A 16,440-nucleotide genomic window follows, 5' to 3' on the forward strand; every position below is an offset into this window, starting at 1 on the left:
GGGAGATCTCAAAAAACTAAGGACAAATATGACAAACCAAAAAATAAAAGTTAAAGCAATGGTAATAAAAACGAAAAGGAAGCAATGGAAATCTATCGGCAAAAAGATGATGATAAATAGCAAAGGAAATCAACATTTATTTCACGAAATATCAAACATTTAAGAAAATTAAGGTAAATCAAATAAAAAACAAGGAAGGTAGCACATTAAGATACGATAAAAGTAAAGAGACAATAAGGAGGTAAAAAGCATATTTTGAAGAAAAATACTGAAAATACGGTGATATGAAAGCAGTACTCGAAAAAAGCTGGAAGAAGAAAAAGGAGACAAGGAAGGAAAGAAAAAGCAAAAGAAAGAGAAGAAGAAGGAGAAGAAGAAAAGGATGAAGATAGAGAAAATGAGATTAACTTTGACCGTAAAAAAAGTTGCGCAAAAGCTGAAAAAGGGTGAAACGGAGGAATACAATAAGGAAGATATAATGTTAAGAAACAGTAAAGGGACAAAAAATAACTACAAAAGATATATGCTTTGAAAGAATGCTAAAAATAAAGTGTAAAGCTACAAAAAAAGGGGGAACAGAAAGAAAGAAAAAGGAAGAAGAAAAAGAACAAATTGTGAACGTAAAAAAGCCGCGGAAAAGCTGAAAAGGTGTAAAGCGGTGATTATAATAAAGAGGATAGAATATTTAGTCACGGTAAAAAAACAATAAAAAGGTGGGAAAATTGTAAAGATACGAAAGAAAAATTAAAAAAAAAACTATAAAAAGAAAATGAGAAGAAGAAAAATAAAAAGGAGGAGAAGGAGAAATGGGGAGAGTATATATCTCAAAAAACTATGAACAAATATGAGGAACACACAAACCAAAGAATACAAAAATTAAAGAAATGGTAAGAGAAGATGATGAGAAATAGCAAAGGGAATCAAAATCTAGTTAGAAATTATCGAAAATTTAAGAAAACGAAGACAAAACACTAGAAGACAAATAAAAAACAAGGAAGATAGAATCTTCAGATACAGTAAGGAGAGAATAAAGGTGTAGAAGGTATAGGTATTTTGAAGAATGACGAAAAATAAAGTGCCAAGAGGCGAAAGAAGAACTAGAAAAAAACTCGAAGAAGAAAAAGGAAATAAATAAGGAGAACAATAGAAACGATAGAACGGGAACGAGAAAGCGAAGAAGAAAACAAAGAAGAGGGAGAAGAAAATGAAATTAACTTTGTGGACGTAAAAAAAGCTGTGGAAAAGCTGAAGAGGTAGAAAAATTGTAAAAATACGACAGAACTCGAAGAAAAACTCGAAAAGCAAAAAGGAGAAGGCAAAGAACAGGGAAAAGAAGAAAGAGAAGCAGGAGAATAAACTTAGCGGACAAAAAACAAATTGTACAAAGTTGAAAAGATTGTTCCAAAAATGAACTTGAATTTAACGAATATATCTGTATAAAATCTGCGGAAAGCTGTTGTTCCATGGATTTGGTGTCTTGTTGACACCTTTAACATACAAATGCTCACATTTAATTAGTTGAAAGTTTCAACGTACGAGATTCATGTTTGAGATGTTAATTTAATTGTTGATAAACACACATTTTTGCAGCAGGTGGTTATAGAAGATCTAGATTGTGCGAAAGTCATGCGCCGTGGCGGCGGGGGGCAGGAGGTTTGCGCGGAACCTCGTCGTGGCCTTATTTTCGGCGGATTTCGTTCTGGAGGAAACCCGGCAATTAAGATAATCACTCGAATAAAGCATCGCGGTAATTTATCGGGCGATATTGTCAAAGCCGGCCCTGAGGCGGCGTTCGGTGGCTTTGGTCGCGCCCTGCGCCCATTGTGCGCGACTTTCGGTGATTTGTTGTGTAATTATATATTATTTAAAACGGGATTTTATTTTATTGCTACTTTGGCCGATTTAATTGGTGTTTATGGGATTCCGGGGCCGGCGAAACAATAACCGAATCACACATTTATCATTCGTATGACAAGGATTTCGCTAGGAGGAGATTATTTATGGCCGGACCGGCCGTAATTAATTAATTAGGCGGGCGCGGCAGCTGGTTCGCGTTTTGTAGAATCTCGATGCGATCGTAAGGAAAAAAATATGGATGCTTTCCGGACGCTAATCGTTCGAATCATCGCCTTCGGAAACGTTGCTTTTGCTTCGAAAAGCCAGACGCATAAAACTACAGTTATAATGCGCGAGCTTTGGCTCGCTGGAAGTATCGTTTATTATGGATTCTAAGCCCAATTCAGGCCGATAACGTGTGGTTATAATCGGCTGACTCTCGTTCCAGACAGTCATCGTTTCGCACAACGGGGAAATTATTTTTTTGTTTCACTCGGAGAAACGATAGGTTTCGGGCTAGCTCCGGCTCATAGAGGCAATTATTTTTGACAGCGCATTGTTTAACAACCAATAATTATTTGGAGATATCGTGATGATCCGAAATTGATGCTCTCCGAAGGGGACGGATCGCAGAGGCGCACACATGCTGATCAACAAACACAAAACATCAAATGTGGTCTATTTTCCGGCGTTCCCATACCATCGCACAATTATACTTCTCTCCCGACACCCGCAGTACCCTCAATCCTTAAGCTTATTTGGCACCACAATTACTGCGCTAATTTGTCACACCTGCCCCGCATAATCCAAATCTATTAATACGCTAAACTGAGGGGCAATAATTTGTTCTCGTCTTATATTTGTAACACTTCACACTAAAAACAATAGGTAGCTTCGTCCATTCCAAAACATTCGAAGATCTTGTCTTAATCTCAATCCGAAATATCACTGGTTACAATCTTTTGCGGCATGTCGCTTGTTTGTCACATTTAGTCTGCACAATCTGTCACGTATTGATACTTTAAAGTGAAAGACAACGAATTGTACGCGTATCAGTCGCCAAATCTTTGAATACGCTTCGTGAAACATTACCCGAGCCACAATTATTCTTCGTGTTATCCGTCTGTAACACTCGCTCTTCATAATTTAGCACGTAGCGCTACTTAAAAAAACCTAACAATTTTATATCTTCATATTGTGCTTGCTGCATGTCGCTTATTTACTCTAAGTACCTTGCGCAGCACAATAATACACTCTAAAACGACAAAGAGTAAATTCTCATCAATAAATGTCGTATACATATTTCTCATTAGTAATACTCTTTATAACCTCTTTCAGAGGCCTGAACAGCTATTAATACATTATTTCTTCGCACAAAACGCTCTGAACGCTTTTCGAACTCTTATTACTAGCTATCTCCGTGTCGCTTGTCCGTCACACTTGCGTCCATAATCTAGCACTCAGCGATACTCCGAATTAATAAACATCGGTTTCACCCTGACCACCACGATCTGTGCTCTTGTCCGACTCCCCGGCGGCCAAGCTCCGGTAAGTGTAGTTAATCTTTTGATTGTTGTGTCCGCCATTAGCGGCGTGTCTAATTGCCCATACCGCTCAGTCCAGCGGCTGCCCCTTCCGAAAGCGTCGTCAGAAGACTTCTTCGCCCCGTTATTACCTCACCTAGCATTAATGGCGAAGTTCACGGTGTGTACCACGGTCGAACCTGCGGTTACACCGCCTCAAATATCAGAGCGAAGTGCCGGTCTGCGAGTTAGACGATGATCTCGGACATGCGATCCGTTAAATATTATAATGTGCATCGCTCGAGGGTGTTCCCGGGGTACCCGCATGACAACGGCCGATAGATAGCCGCTTAATAATAGTTTCGGTGGAAATGGCAGCGACAGCGATTGGGAATTTCAAGGCCCAAACGGTACCTCGCTACAAGCGCGAATTTTTGGCGGACTGCTCCCAAAAGTACGACCTTTCTCTTATCCTTTACCAGAATGCTAGAACAATCTTTCTAACAAGAAGGTACATCTTTCCTTGCACCAACAGCAGAAATTTCAAGGTACGCCACACTTCGCGAAATTTTTGGCAAAGTCAGCGGTTGGTTGGTGAGTTTAAACGAATGCAAAATGTGGTACCTTTTGGAAGTGCGGAGGTGAAGGTGCCGCTTTTTCCCACCTAATTTGCCTGTTCTACCTGTCAGTCGATCGAGCAAACAAATCGTCCGACATTCTCACGCAGTCTGACAATAGCGGCCACCATTAGTACCAACTTGTATCGAATCGAATCGGTCCGCCTTTGGAATTTATCATCCGTTGACATCGTGCCCGTTTCTAATGCATTCTATCACAAATTTTGACGCGACACCGTCCATTCCGAATTGAATATTCATCTCGGACAAGCAATGCATATCTCGGAGCATTAGTCTTCTGATTAGGAACCATTAAAACCATGTCGAATTAAAAGAACGCTCCGCGATAACCTTCGACGGAAGATAACCACTTTTTTCTCGCCGTTTCGAAAACGACGCGAATTTTCGTACGCCTACAGGTCACGTGGTGCGACGATGCGTCGCGTTAGCCGGCTCGCAGGACCGCTATGCGCCAGATTTACATAATGATATGTACTTAACTAATTGAATTTTATAATGTGAATTAATGACACAATAAGCTGTTACAAAATTACGTTAATGAGTGTGGGCCACTCCAAGCCTACTATGGCGAAATCGACAAAAAACGGTGGTACGCATTCCGTAAAGGCCAGACGGAACCGAGGGCGATGTGAAGTACTGGAACTGTCAAAACTGGATTGTCATAAATCATGCTTCTAACAAACAAATCATAATAATTACAGAAATCGTGGTTTTCATAATCGTGGTGCCGATTTTGTAACGGCCGTACCGAGAACTGCTCACCTTGTGGATTGCGGAGGCACCACGTCAAACTCTGCGTCGTCTACCTGAACTGTCGTGGTACCCATTGATCTTACAACACTAGTGAAACTGAACAGACTACTTTTTTCAAATGCGAAATAGTACTCGCGGCATGCCTCCGAACTCTCCAAGCTGCTCATTATCTCAGGCTGCACACACAAAAAACGCCCAAACTCTACGCAAACTACACCAAAGACAATTTCGGTACCAAAAGACGTTGTTTCAAATCGGTACTACCACCAAACTGATACGACAGCTCCCGGTGCCAAAATCGCTCGAGTGGTACCAAGATAGTTCCACTGCACCAAGACGCGTTTCTCGCTCTCCGTCGCAAACGTCTAAACGTTTTTTTGTGTTTTCTAATGAAACCAGCCCGCGTTTGGGCAACTATCCATCATCGGCAGTAATTAAAGAACACATTCCGGGCATTATCCGCCCGCCCACTCCCGGAATCTATTCGAGTGTAGCCGCCGCAATACAAATACGCAACGTCATATTAAGACAAATAGTGGTTCAGTTAAAATAAATTATGAGATGTTTTTCGGTTCCGGGCAGCGGTTCGAACATCAGCCGGAACGCGAAACGAGTCGATGTCGAGACGAATTTTTAACAAGACGGAGTTACGGATCACTAAGTCAAAGAAATGGCAGTATCTGTTTCTAATCAGATCCGAGGAGGGTCTCCGACGGGCGCTGATATTATCTAACAAGACGGCGAAGAGACGCTGATCTTGATAAAATACGTGCCTAATCCGGTTCTGTGGCGACTTCATTCGAGGGAAGTTTCCGGAAAGCTCGTCATCGTCATTCCCAGATTGTTAAAGACGAACGCCAGCAAGCGTACGAGAAAAAAGCGTGTTTTTATTGCGTTTCCTAGTACTGCTTTGTTATTGTGTGGACTTGATATTATAATGAAGCGTTTTTTCGGTACGTCAGGAATAAATTAATTCCGAAAATCCCACGCCGAGCCTGATGGGGTATTGAAAGTAAATTTCAACGTTCCGGAGATTCAGGACGTGAATGATGAAAATGAAGTTAATCGGCGTTTTTTAGGTCTTTGCACTATTTTAAATCATGCGCCGAGGCGATTATGTCTCACTCAGAAAGCTGCTCCAACGCCTTTCACAGCAGAGCTCTTCGTCTCCTTTCTTAGAAATTCCCTTGTCAAGAAGTCAACAATCGACACAATATTGTCTATCATAATGAGGTCACGTATTACAGAAGTGTCTCAACAACTACAAAAATACAATAATTATCACAAAAGTTATCAAAATTAATATCACTGATTGATATTGATATTAGAATAGAAAAGTGTTAATCTAGGTCTAGTTTTTCACAAATACATAAAGGTATATCTCGTTTACCTTAGAACCCAGTTCTAGAGCCGCCCCTGTACTGTTTCCTCTTTCCTTCGTCGACGACAACCCATCAACTTTCCCAGGCTCCAGCGTCGTACCGAAAATTTTTAGAAAGTGTGAACCTGTCCGCCCTGACCTGTGGGAACTGGCCGCCAAATGCCAAATTTATGTGTTACGTCACGCGTTTTTTCTTGAATCACTAATGACCCTAACGAACCCGGCGCAACAGGTTAAATTACAATTTCCACTCGTAAACAATCCGGCCAGACCCGGCAGAGGGGCACCACTGTAAAAAACGCCCCACTCCTAACCTCAAAGCTCTCGTCGAGCGCGGCCCAGTCCGGCCCTGCGCGGTCACGCCGCACTATTTATTGATCATTGTGCTTAACGGCCCCACAAACAACCTCATACAAATGGGCTAAGTACTCCTCTGTGAATTACGTTCACAATGCCCTCGTGATTGCGCGAAATTCATGCCGTCATGATTTTCGCTAATGAGCTCGGAAATTTGGGCCCATTGTTCTGCCCACCAGAGTCGGACTTAGGGTCACCGGATAGGCCATTTATCACGCGAGTCCGCGCGACTGTCGTTCTGGGTTAGGCCGTAATATGATATATGGCTGCTGCTACGACTGGATGTAGGCACGGCCCAAGGAGTGGTTGCTGGCATTTGAAAAATAAGACGTTTGAGGAGTACGCCCCTGATTTTCGCCGCCCGCTGCTGCTTCCGGACGCAGGGCCGGAGTTATGGAAGTCATTAATATCTACGCGCGTAATAAATAATAAGGGAAATTGCGGCTTTGACCTTATATGGGTGATTAATGGTCTTGGGTACTGTCGTTAGAGGAGTGATTGGCGGTACTGCCGGTGTATACCGTTTTCTATGCTGTTTCATCGGTAATTGATTTATTGCAGACACGGAATTGCGATTTCGGAAAATTTGAATAAACACTAAACGATCAGAGACGCGAAGAACTTCACATAGTACTGGGATTTTTAAAGTACTACTCTGGACATATTTTAAAATACTAATTTTAGCAGAAACACTTTTTCAAGATGATTGCACTTTCGTCCCAGTCTATTCACAACTCTTATTACGCTGAAAGTACGGTACCACTTCCTTGAATCAGATATTTAATGATATGAAAATTGACCACCGTGAACAACCACTTAACTTGAATATTAATAGCATAAACACGTCCATTATGGTTTTATTTACATAGATAAACACAAGTGATTGAAAATGATGCTTTACTGCAATGATTTTTTTTTTTTTTTGATAACGGGTAATTGTAATTTATTACTTTTTGTTAAAAGTAAGTCTGCGGAATGTTGTAAATTTCATTCTAATTAGTTCCGAAGCTTAGAAACCGGTTATCAATGTGTTATTTACGATTACAGTTATTAATTTTGAAAAAGAGTCCTAAATATAAAAGGAATAAGAAACAGCATAAAATTCATCCCGGCAACTAAATACAATAAAAAATACTAAACTAATGTTGGCCTCATCGTTTTGACTAAAAAAAGAAAAACAAAAATTCTTCCGCCACCTTTGTTATTCCACGCCATTTCGTCAAATCTCTGCAACAACGCAACACAATCAGTTCATCTCCGGTTCGGTAATAACTCTGGGTCTCCTCCCGAGTCGCGGTCCCCCGGTCGCCGCAATCTCCCGTTGGAAAAAAGGACGGTCAAACCTTCGCACCAGCTTTGTAACTATATTAAGGCACATTATAATAAGAATTGCGAAAGGTTCCCTCCCAAATATTTCTTAGCCTTCTTCGCGTTCTTCAGCCAGCAGCGATTCTCTGGTCCGCTGGACTACTCTGGTAAGCTGTCATGTTCGCATGTTGAGGCAGTAGGCGCTCACTTCGGACCCTTACCGTCGCGGTCATGTCGTTTGCCTTTTCTTCTTTTTGGCCAGACATTCCGGTGCTAATTTCGGGCCCGGAAAAGCGCCGATCAAAAATCGGTCCCTATTACCATTAATTCTTCACCGTTCAGTAAGTTGTGTGTAAAATAGTCGTTTACGCAACTAGTCCGGAAAGTGATGATTTACCGGATGAGTAAGCAATTTCAAGACGAACTCTATAAGCCGCGGGTCCAATAGGATTTTCTGGAATTTTATAACTAAATCTAGGTGCAAAACGTATATAATAAACCGGTAGTTTTTACGTTTCAACCACGCCGTTTTTCTTTTAGGGAAATCTTTCCTTGCGACGTGTTTTCGACGTTTATTGAACGTGGCACGGCGGCGGCGCAGAATCAATCACGTTACCGTATCGTCGATCTGTCGGTACATAGCGCAGATTAATTACACTCCAGTAAATATTTGTTTTGTCCGTGAATCATTGGTTTTTTATTTAAATCGAGGATTGTCTGCTCTGTGCACGTGATAAATCGTCTAGTGTTACGTAAGCGGGCATTAGAAGAACTTAATGGTCGAAGCTTCTTACAAATATTTTTATGTAAATTCGTGGTTAACATGGACCGCACTGCCGGTATTTATAAATATTAAAATCCTCCGCCGAGATTAATCAAGAGATTAACGACCAAACAGAGATTTATGATTTTCATTGGTATGACTTCATTCAGCGACGGATCAGACGTCGCTGCCCGTACATAACTCATTATAAATTTTAATCGGCCCACATTATGATTGGCGTAAATATTTATGTTCGAATGCCACGTAAATGCTGAAATAAAACCGGGAGGAATGCTGACCAGGACGCCGTAGAACTTTAACAGCGAGAAATGCATAAGCAGATTGAATCGCAATAAGCCAATCAGGAGCCGGTCCCGGGGTGAGTAATGTCCATAAAGCAGTAACGTACTGAGATAACGAAGGGTGGAGCTTGAAAGCTTAGAAGCGAATAATCAAACGTGGAGTTATGCACGCATAAAATTTTCTCTTCGACCACCGTGCACAAAAATATCCGAACAGTGGGTTAATCTTGATACACGAAACACGTAAATGGCTGTCTTAAGCTTTTGTTGGATTCTGAAATTTACAAATTACTGTTGTCAACACAGGAGGAAATTAAAGCTGCTGTGTGATGCTTACAAGAAAAATATAAAAAAGTATTATTAATATAATTGAAAGCAAGAAAAAAATGTCGTCAAACCGGTAAACAAGATTTATTACTTGTACGACAGATCTGATAAACACCAAACGCATGTAAATGTACCTTTATATTAAAACTTGGTCGCAAAGTGTATACCGTGTGCATAATATGTGGAACAAATGCCCGGACCGGTCAAACGTTCTTTAAACGGCATACATTTTAGGATAAAATTTAAATCGTGGGCTGAGGCTGTCACAATTATGGTATCTTGGAAGATCATGGAGGTTATTAGCCGCAACCCTGATTTTTAGTATAAAACGTTTACTGTTTGTTACGTATCCGTTGACAATTTTAGTAGCTGGATGACTTTGAAACTAATGAACCAATTACTCTGAAATTTCGGGTGTGTTACAGACGCTATTTAAGATTTTCTTCCGGCTCTGAAAACCTTTTTGTAAATAAATGACATCCATCTGTGTACATCGAAAGATATAGGGCGTTTATAACTTAACTGCTACTCAACTAATGAAACTTTCGGAATTTTTCGACCACCTTTGAAACCTAACTGTTGTAGATCGACTTTTAGAAGTTACGTTCAGCTTCATTTCTTTGATAATTTTATCATCTTTACAAAATCGTTCACTAAAATGTGATAGTTTTTTGGATTAAAAAAAATACATTTCAAACCGAATATTTCTAAAATCGTGTTTTGGGACCTTAAAAACGACATATTTTTGGAATTAGCACATCAAAATCTATATCCTAGAATTTTTTCACGATTCTTTTGTCAATTTTTTAAACAGCACAATTTTCAATTATGAAAATTTCGGAATTTTTTGACTACCTTTGAAACTTAACCAAAGCCATTTTCTTGTATATTTCATTACCTACAAATTACTTCCGGACACATTTCTGCGCTAACTCCTACCATTCTTTTAGAATCGCTCATTGAAATATTATTATATTGAATTAAAAAAAAAAATTATACGAATCTTCTACACCAATATATTTATTTTATTGTACTTCAGGGGTGAAGGAAATTCTTTCGAATAATATAGGATAAAAAATTTGGCGAAATCAGTCTTTTGTTAGCAAGTCCGAGCCCCGCCCACACGCCCTTTGTTTTCTCAGAGGGTATGTAATTTGGCAAAATCAGTGTTGTCTTAGCAAGTTCTAGCCCCGCCCACCCGCCCTTTATTTTCTTAGAGTCTAGGTCATTCAACAAAATAGTTTTATCTTAGCAAGTATTAGTCCCGTCCACTCGCCCTTTATTTTCCCAGATTATTTGCCAAAATCTGTCTTATCTTGGCAAGTATTAGCCTCGCCCATCCGCCCTTTATTTTCTTAGAGGATATGTCATTTAGTAGAAATCAGTCTTATATTAGAAAGTACTAGTACTACCGATGGTAATCCTCATCACGAACAAGATTTTCTAAATTTCTGTTTTTCGTCTTTTTGAATTTGAAACGTATTTTTTTTCGCGTTCAACTTTTGGGGTGCGATTTTGTTTCTCGATCGAAAAAACTCGATAGCGATAAAATCTCGTTTGCTGATTGGTTGAGAGGCTGAGTTGGTGAGACATTTCTGTCACATTTCTCGATTCTGTCACGAAATCAAGTCTTCATGGAGTGATAATTTCCCGATAGCTCCGAATGAAGTGATAAATTTTGGAGACATAACCTCGAAATTTATGTCAAAATAGAAGTTCAAAATCGTAATTCTGAGTTATAAGTTCTTAAAATTAAGGTAGCTATAAACTTTTGAGCATTTAATAAGCTTATATGCAAAGAATAAATGCAAACTTTACATTTAAAAGCTACGCAATGACATTTATCGCAAGTGATAATTTATCACTTCGATCAAGAAAGAAAATCCCACCCTTGGTTTTTTTCTCAGGGCACGTATTTAACAATATTGCCATCATTTCTATTGTGTTTTTGTGAAGATTCAAGTTAAATATAGACAACAGAAAATGTCTTCAAGTTGGCATTAGACGAATAGTACTTGCCTCCTGCTGATACAGAAATAATGAGACAACTAAAAACATTTGATTTTTTTCAAAATTTTTTTGTTCGTGGCGCCTTCGAAGGGAGCGGTTGCTCGGGCGCAGCAAAATACTAAAAACCGAAAAAACGGGTCTTCATAGTCTTCGTGAGAGGCCGTGACAGAAATAATTAATTACAGTTTAATAATATAGAGCCTTTATTTCCGATCAGACTGTAAAGGCGAAAATAAAAACGATCGGACAATAAAAAAAAAACTCAAAACTTTCCTTCACACAGCCTTCGTCCTCTCTTCCTCTAGCTGGCCGAAGACTCAATACCTGGTGTCGTGTCGGCGCGGAGGTCGCGGATTAATCCCTGCCTCCGTTTTACATCGTTACACTTTTTTAAGTTTTTTTATCTTCTCTTTTTTTTATCTCCAAATGCTTCAACTAAACTATTTTTTTGTTTGTTTATACTCTTGTTATTTGTTTGTATTTTTTCCAAATTCAAAAACTAAAAAAGACTATTTTTAAATCCACTGCATTGTACAATATAGGTAAAATTATATATTCAAAGAAAGCGTTCCTTGTCTTTAAAGCAGAGCATACACCAATCGAATGTGAGGGTAAATAAAAAAAAATATATTAAACTGTCTGAAAAAAAAATCGTTTTGATACATATTTGCAGCGAAAAAAATTTGTGTTACTGTGTTCCCAACGAATTACATTACAGTCATTTTTCAAAACATTCTGCCTTGTATAAGATTCGGTTTTTATATGACATCTGTTTCTTAGGGAATATGGAAATAAATTCTAGTAGATGTTTCGTAATTTGCGAATCAATGCACAGGAGTTAAAAATAAGCACAGTTAAATTAAAAACAGAATAATAAGATCATTATATTTTTTTGAAAGCAATTTTCAGTGGTTTTAGAACTTATAATAAATCCGCTTGCACGGTCAGACCTTCTCCTGTTGTAAGGGTAACAAATAAAAATTATTTCAATGCACGTCTGTGTAATTCCTTGCATTTATCGAATTTTATGCCTAAAAGTCATAAACGCACTATATCTTTCGTCAAACTTTGCCGACTATACGAAGAGTTGAACTTTTCATGTTCATTCCTGTGTTTGCGTATTTTACGGCGAAAAAACTATAGCCTAAAATTATTTCAAGCGGCGATTAAAAATAAAACTAACACCAACTTGCGTTATGTGACACCACCTTGCATCTAACCTCCAACCTCGACGACCACAGAAGTTAATGAAACTGTTCTGCACGATCAACTTTAAATCAAACTCAACAATTCTATCGAAAGAGTTCTTGCATATGGAAATAAATATCCCTCAGTACAAGTTCTAAAAACTGTGAACGCTGTAAGGATCATTTGAGAGGTAACGCAAAGGTTTCAAGACCACCTACGACGAAACATTACCGTATTCGATTTTTTTCTCTGAAAATTTACCTTTCCTCACTGCGCCTCGTGGCAAGTTCGAAACCCGGGATCCACCGAAAAAAGCTTTCCGTGCGTTAAACGCTGCCCATTCACCTGTTTCGCTTTTTCCGCGAGCACCTGTGCAGCCTACCGCAATCGTCCCATTTCTTAGCGCCCGTCGCAATAAAATCCGTCCCGTCTAGTGTGTCGCACAGTAGGCGCTACACTACTCCATTCCAGACCGTAGCGTACAAAACGCCATTTGTCATCCCGGAATGAAAACCGCGCGTATAAATCTGTCCCATAACTTACGGTACGCCAAAACAACACGACACATACAAAAATCTCCCTAAGTTATTGCTTATTATAAAGCCACACGGCACACTTGAAATTGCCGTCGTTGGACGGCAGACGGCACTCGCATCGCTCAAAGGCGCCGCTCACTTCGTTAATCGCTCGCGCATATATATCGGAGTGACAATCTTCCGTTTCTGAATAATAATACCGGACCGATCTTCGATTCTTTTTGCATTCCATCGGGCCAATTAAAGCGAGGATTAATTCGGCTGACGGCGGAGCGGCGGTTTTCCGGGAAACGCGTCGAGCGACACCTAGCGGACAATAAGAGCAAAAACGGAACGCAAAGACACCGCCTTACGCGAATCGAGAACGCAGCCAAGATTGCTACCTTCCTTGTCAGTGTTGCTTATTCGTGTTATCTCGTTTCCTATTGTGCTCCGTTGAGGTTATGTCCTAGTGTAAACCCGGCCGCGATTGACAGCTTTGACAGTTGAGGTTATGCACCTCCGTCAAAGCCCGCTCGATTCGCGGAGCCTATAACTCTGCATAACTAGATGGCTCGATATCTGTATCAAGAGATAGCAGGACAGCGAAAGCGCATTAGTCCGCATTCCCCGTCGACAAGCCGAGTACAAGCTCGAGTCGGAAACGGCAATAACGATTATTCGATCCTCGCTCGGCTCGGATCTAGGAATCGTAATTAATTTTTGCCATTGTGGCAATTTTTCAGGCGGTTAATTCGCCCATCACGGTGTCTCGGCGGGAAGGGTAATTGTGGCCATCGCGAATAAAATCCACAACTAATGGGACTCGCGTCCGAGGACGACCCCCTGCGAACCTCCACCGACACTGATGGAAATTTATGGCAGCCATTGCCAGGACGGCCACGCGAATTTGCATATAATAAATCCGAACCGAGTTTACCGAGAAATCAAATCGAGCGGAGCGGACGGGCGGGCGGGCGGGGCGCCGAGTTTTGGGGTGCAGAGGTATGAGTCAGATCGTGGGATCGAGAGAGGTTGAAATCGAGGCATCCTTGCACCAATTTGAAAATATTTGAAATTTGTTTCCTTTTCGTGAACATATTTATATTTATATTCATATCGTTACACACAGAAAAGATTTTTTATGTAACATACACATAATTAATCTGGATTAAAATCATCTGTTATCTACATACAGCTCGTTTATTTGCAAAACCTGACGTTTCATTAATTCTGATCTTGACAGTTGTACAATAACTCTACAGTTCTGGTTAATGGATTAGCTAAACATAAAACTACGAAAAAAGTAGATCTCCCATTTCCGTCTCTCGTTTATCTGTGTCGATTTTTATTAGACAGATAATCTCCAAAACCACAAAACCAACAATTTTTTTACTAAGTGCCATTTAAATTTTATAAAATAATATACTCCTATACTTGTGGTTTATGAATCTACCTTGATTTTTTACCCTCAGTATCCTCACTCATTTTCAATATCGTGTTTTTAGCAACTTAGATATTTATGCTTTTAAATGAATTTATAAAAGAAATAATAAAAAACTGCATCAATATAAAATCAATATTTTGCGTTATTTAAAAATTTAAATTTGGATCAATTGATTTTTTTTGTACCCTATTATCGTTATATGCGTGATAACATTTCAATATTAATAAATATTGTTATAAATATTAATGTAACAATATAACAGGATTATGAGATTTGGAAATGTAAACAAAGATAAGAATTTTGAATACAAATTTATTAAAAAATTGCATGAAACCATAAATCAATGTTGGCCATAAATTGTCATCTTGTGGCATAAATAAGTTTAATTTGGTACATAAGAGTAGAAACATGGCTAGAGTATCGGCGTATCGCAGATAACTAAGTGGAGAGGTAATAGCTTTGCGTTAATGAGAGATGACGAGAAGGCGAGTTCAGGTCTCGAGATCTCCCATTTTCGATTGGAGGCGAATTCGTGCTGCGCCGCTGGTCCGCCGCGCCGCCTCTGGAAGCTCTCCATCTGCCGGTTATCTTAATTAACTTTTAACTATGAGACTTTATTAATGCGCATGTTGAATTCACTCGTCAAAATTGACACCAACCAGTTTCTGCACTACGAATCTCCTAATTAATCGTCAATGCGATCGCGTGTCCATCGGGACGCGCCGCCTCTGGAAAAATTCCCAGCGTTCATTATGGCCGAAGTCGAACAGTGTAAATAATTTGATAATAAGACGTCTATTGTGCATCGAAATGATTGGCCGAGGAGCAACGGCCCTGCTTATTTTATTATTCGGGAGATCGTCGAGACGATGGACGAAAAAAAGTTAATTGGAAGCCGCGAAGGAAATGTAAATAATGATAAATTTATAAACTCGTTCCTTGTGTTTAACTACAAATACATAAAGCCAAGAGCCGTGCATAATCCCGTTGCCTCAAAAGATGAGGAGCAAATCGACTGTGTAATTTAGAAAGCACGGACGGAAGATGGCTGGAATGACAGTTTTGGTCGACGATGGCGATGTAGGTTAATTAGACGAGAAAGTTGATAATATTTGGGATAATTATTGATTTGTAGAGGAAATGTTGACTAATACTATTGTGAAAAAGTTATTGCGTAAGGCGACGTAGCGCCATCGACATTGCGGCCAAATTTCACTCAATTTTTTTCGATGTTTTTTCTGTTTATTGAATATAATCGAGATAATTTAGATAAACATGCATGCATGATGAGTTTTCGAACCAACAACACAACAAAGATTCTCAAACAGAATAAAAAATGAGAACTGAACAAGCGATGGAACCATAAACGATTTTAGCCGGAAGATATTTCTTCGTAACACCAAACATGTCCAACGAATATTACAACAACATCAATTATTATCAACGATAAAGCTAAATATAAAGTTAATTTTTTTTCCAAAGTATATTATTTTATACAATTTGAAACCCATTTGTTGTGCACAATTTTGAGGTGACGTCATCACATTGTAGGTGGTGATGATTAGACAAATTTTGGTTAGCGTTTCACCATCTACATGAAATTCCTAATATACATACAAAATTTCACAACTTTCGGAGATTATCGGTCTAATAAAAATCAGGACAAACGGCAGGCAGACAGACAGACAGACGGAAACGGAAAACCTGTGTTTTTGTACTCAATTTTGGCTATAAAGTTCGAAAGGGGAAACTGATTTTAAAACCGCACTGTATATACGAATCCAATAAAGGTGTTTACCCTCTTGTTCTTAAATAGTTTACATCAAATCGGTGTTAATTCGTTAATTTTTCTCTTCCTTGTTTTTTTTTTGTATTCGTTCAACAATTTTGCGCTTTAAGTCTGGTTGTGGTTGGTATTCGACATAATAATTATCTAATTTTGGGCCAAGGTATTCTCATGATTTGTTTCTTTCTACTGGTGCTATTAAATCCCGGAAATTCGCTACATTCAAGCACATGTTTAAATATCGGACATCAGCATATCTTCCTCATTAACAGCAAATTTGGAGCAATTAACACCTCGAGCCGCAAA

The 16,440-nt window shown here is 39.3% G+C and overlaps 1 protein-coding gene across 1 annotated transcript in view; it reads right to left on the reverse strand.

Moving 5' to 3' along the window:
• Window positions 1-16,440, reverse strand: part of LOC135126616 (cadherin-related tumor suppressor) — a 183,178-nt gene that overhangs the window by 160,182 nt on the left and 6,556 nt on the right. The gene's annotated exons all lie outside the window — the stretch shown is intronic.

This window comes from Zophobas morio, unplaced genomic scaffold (genome assembly GCF_036711695.1).
Source record: "Zophobas morio isolate AGI-343-1 ecotype UQ-CSIRO unplaced genomic scaffold, CSIRO_AGI_Zmor_V1 ptg000002l, whole genome shotgun sequence".
In the NCBI taxonomy this organism is placed as follows: Eukaryota; Metazoa; Arthropoda; class Insecta; order Coleoptera; family Tenebrionidae; genus Zophobas; species Zophobas morio.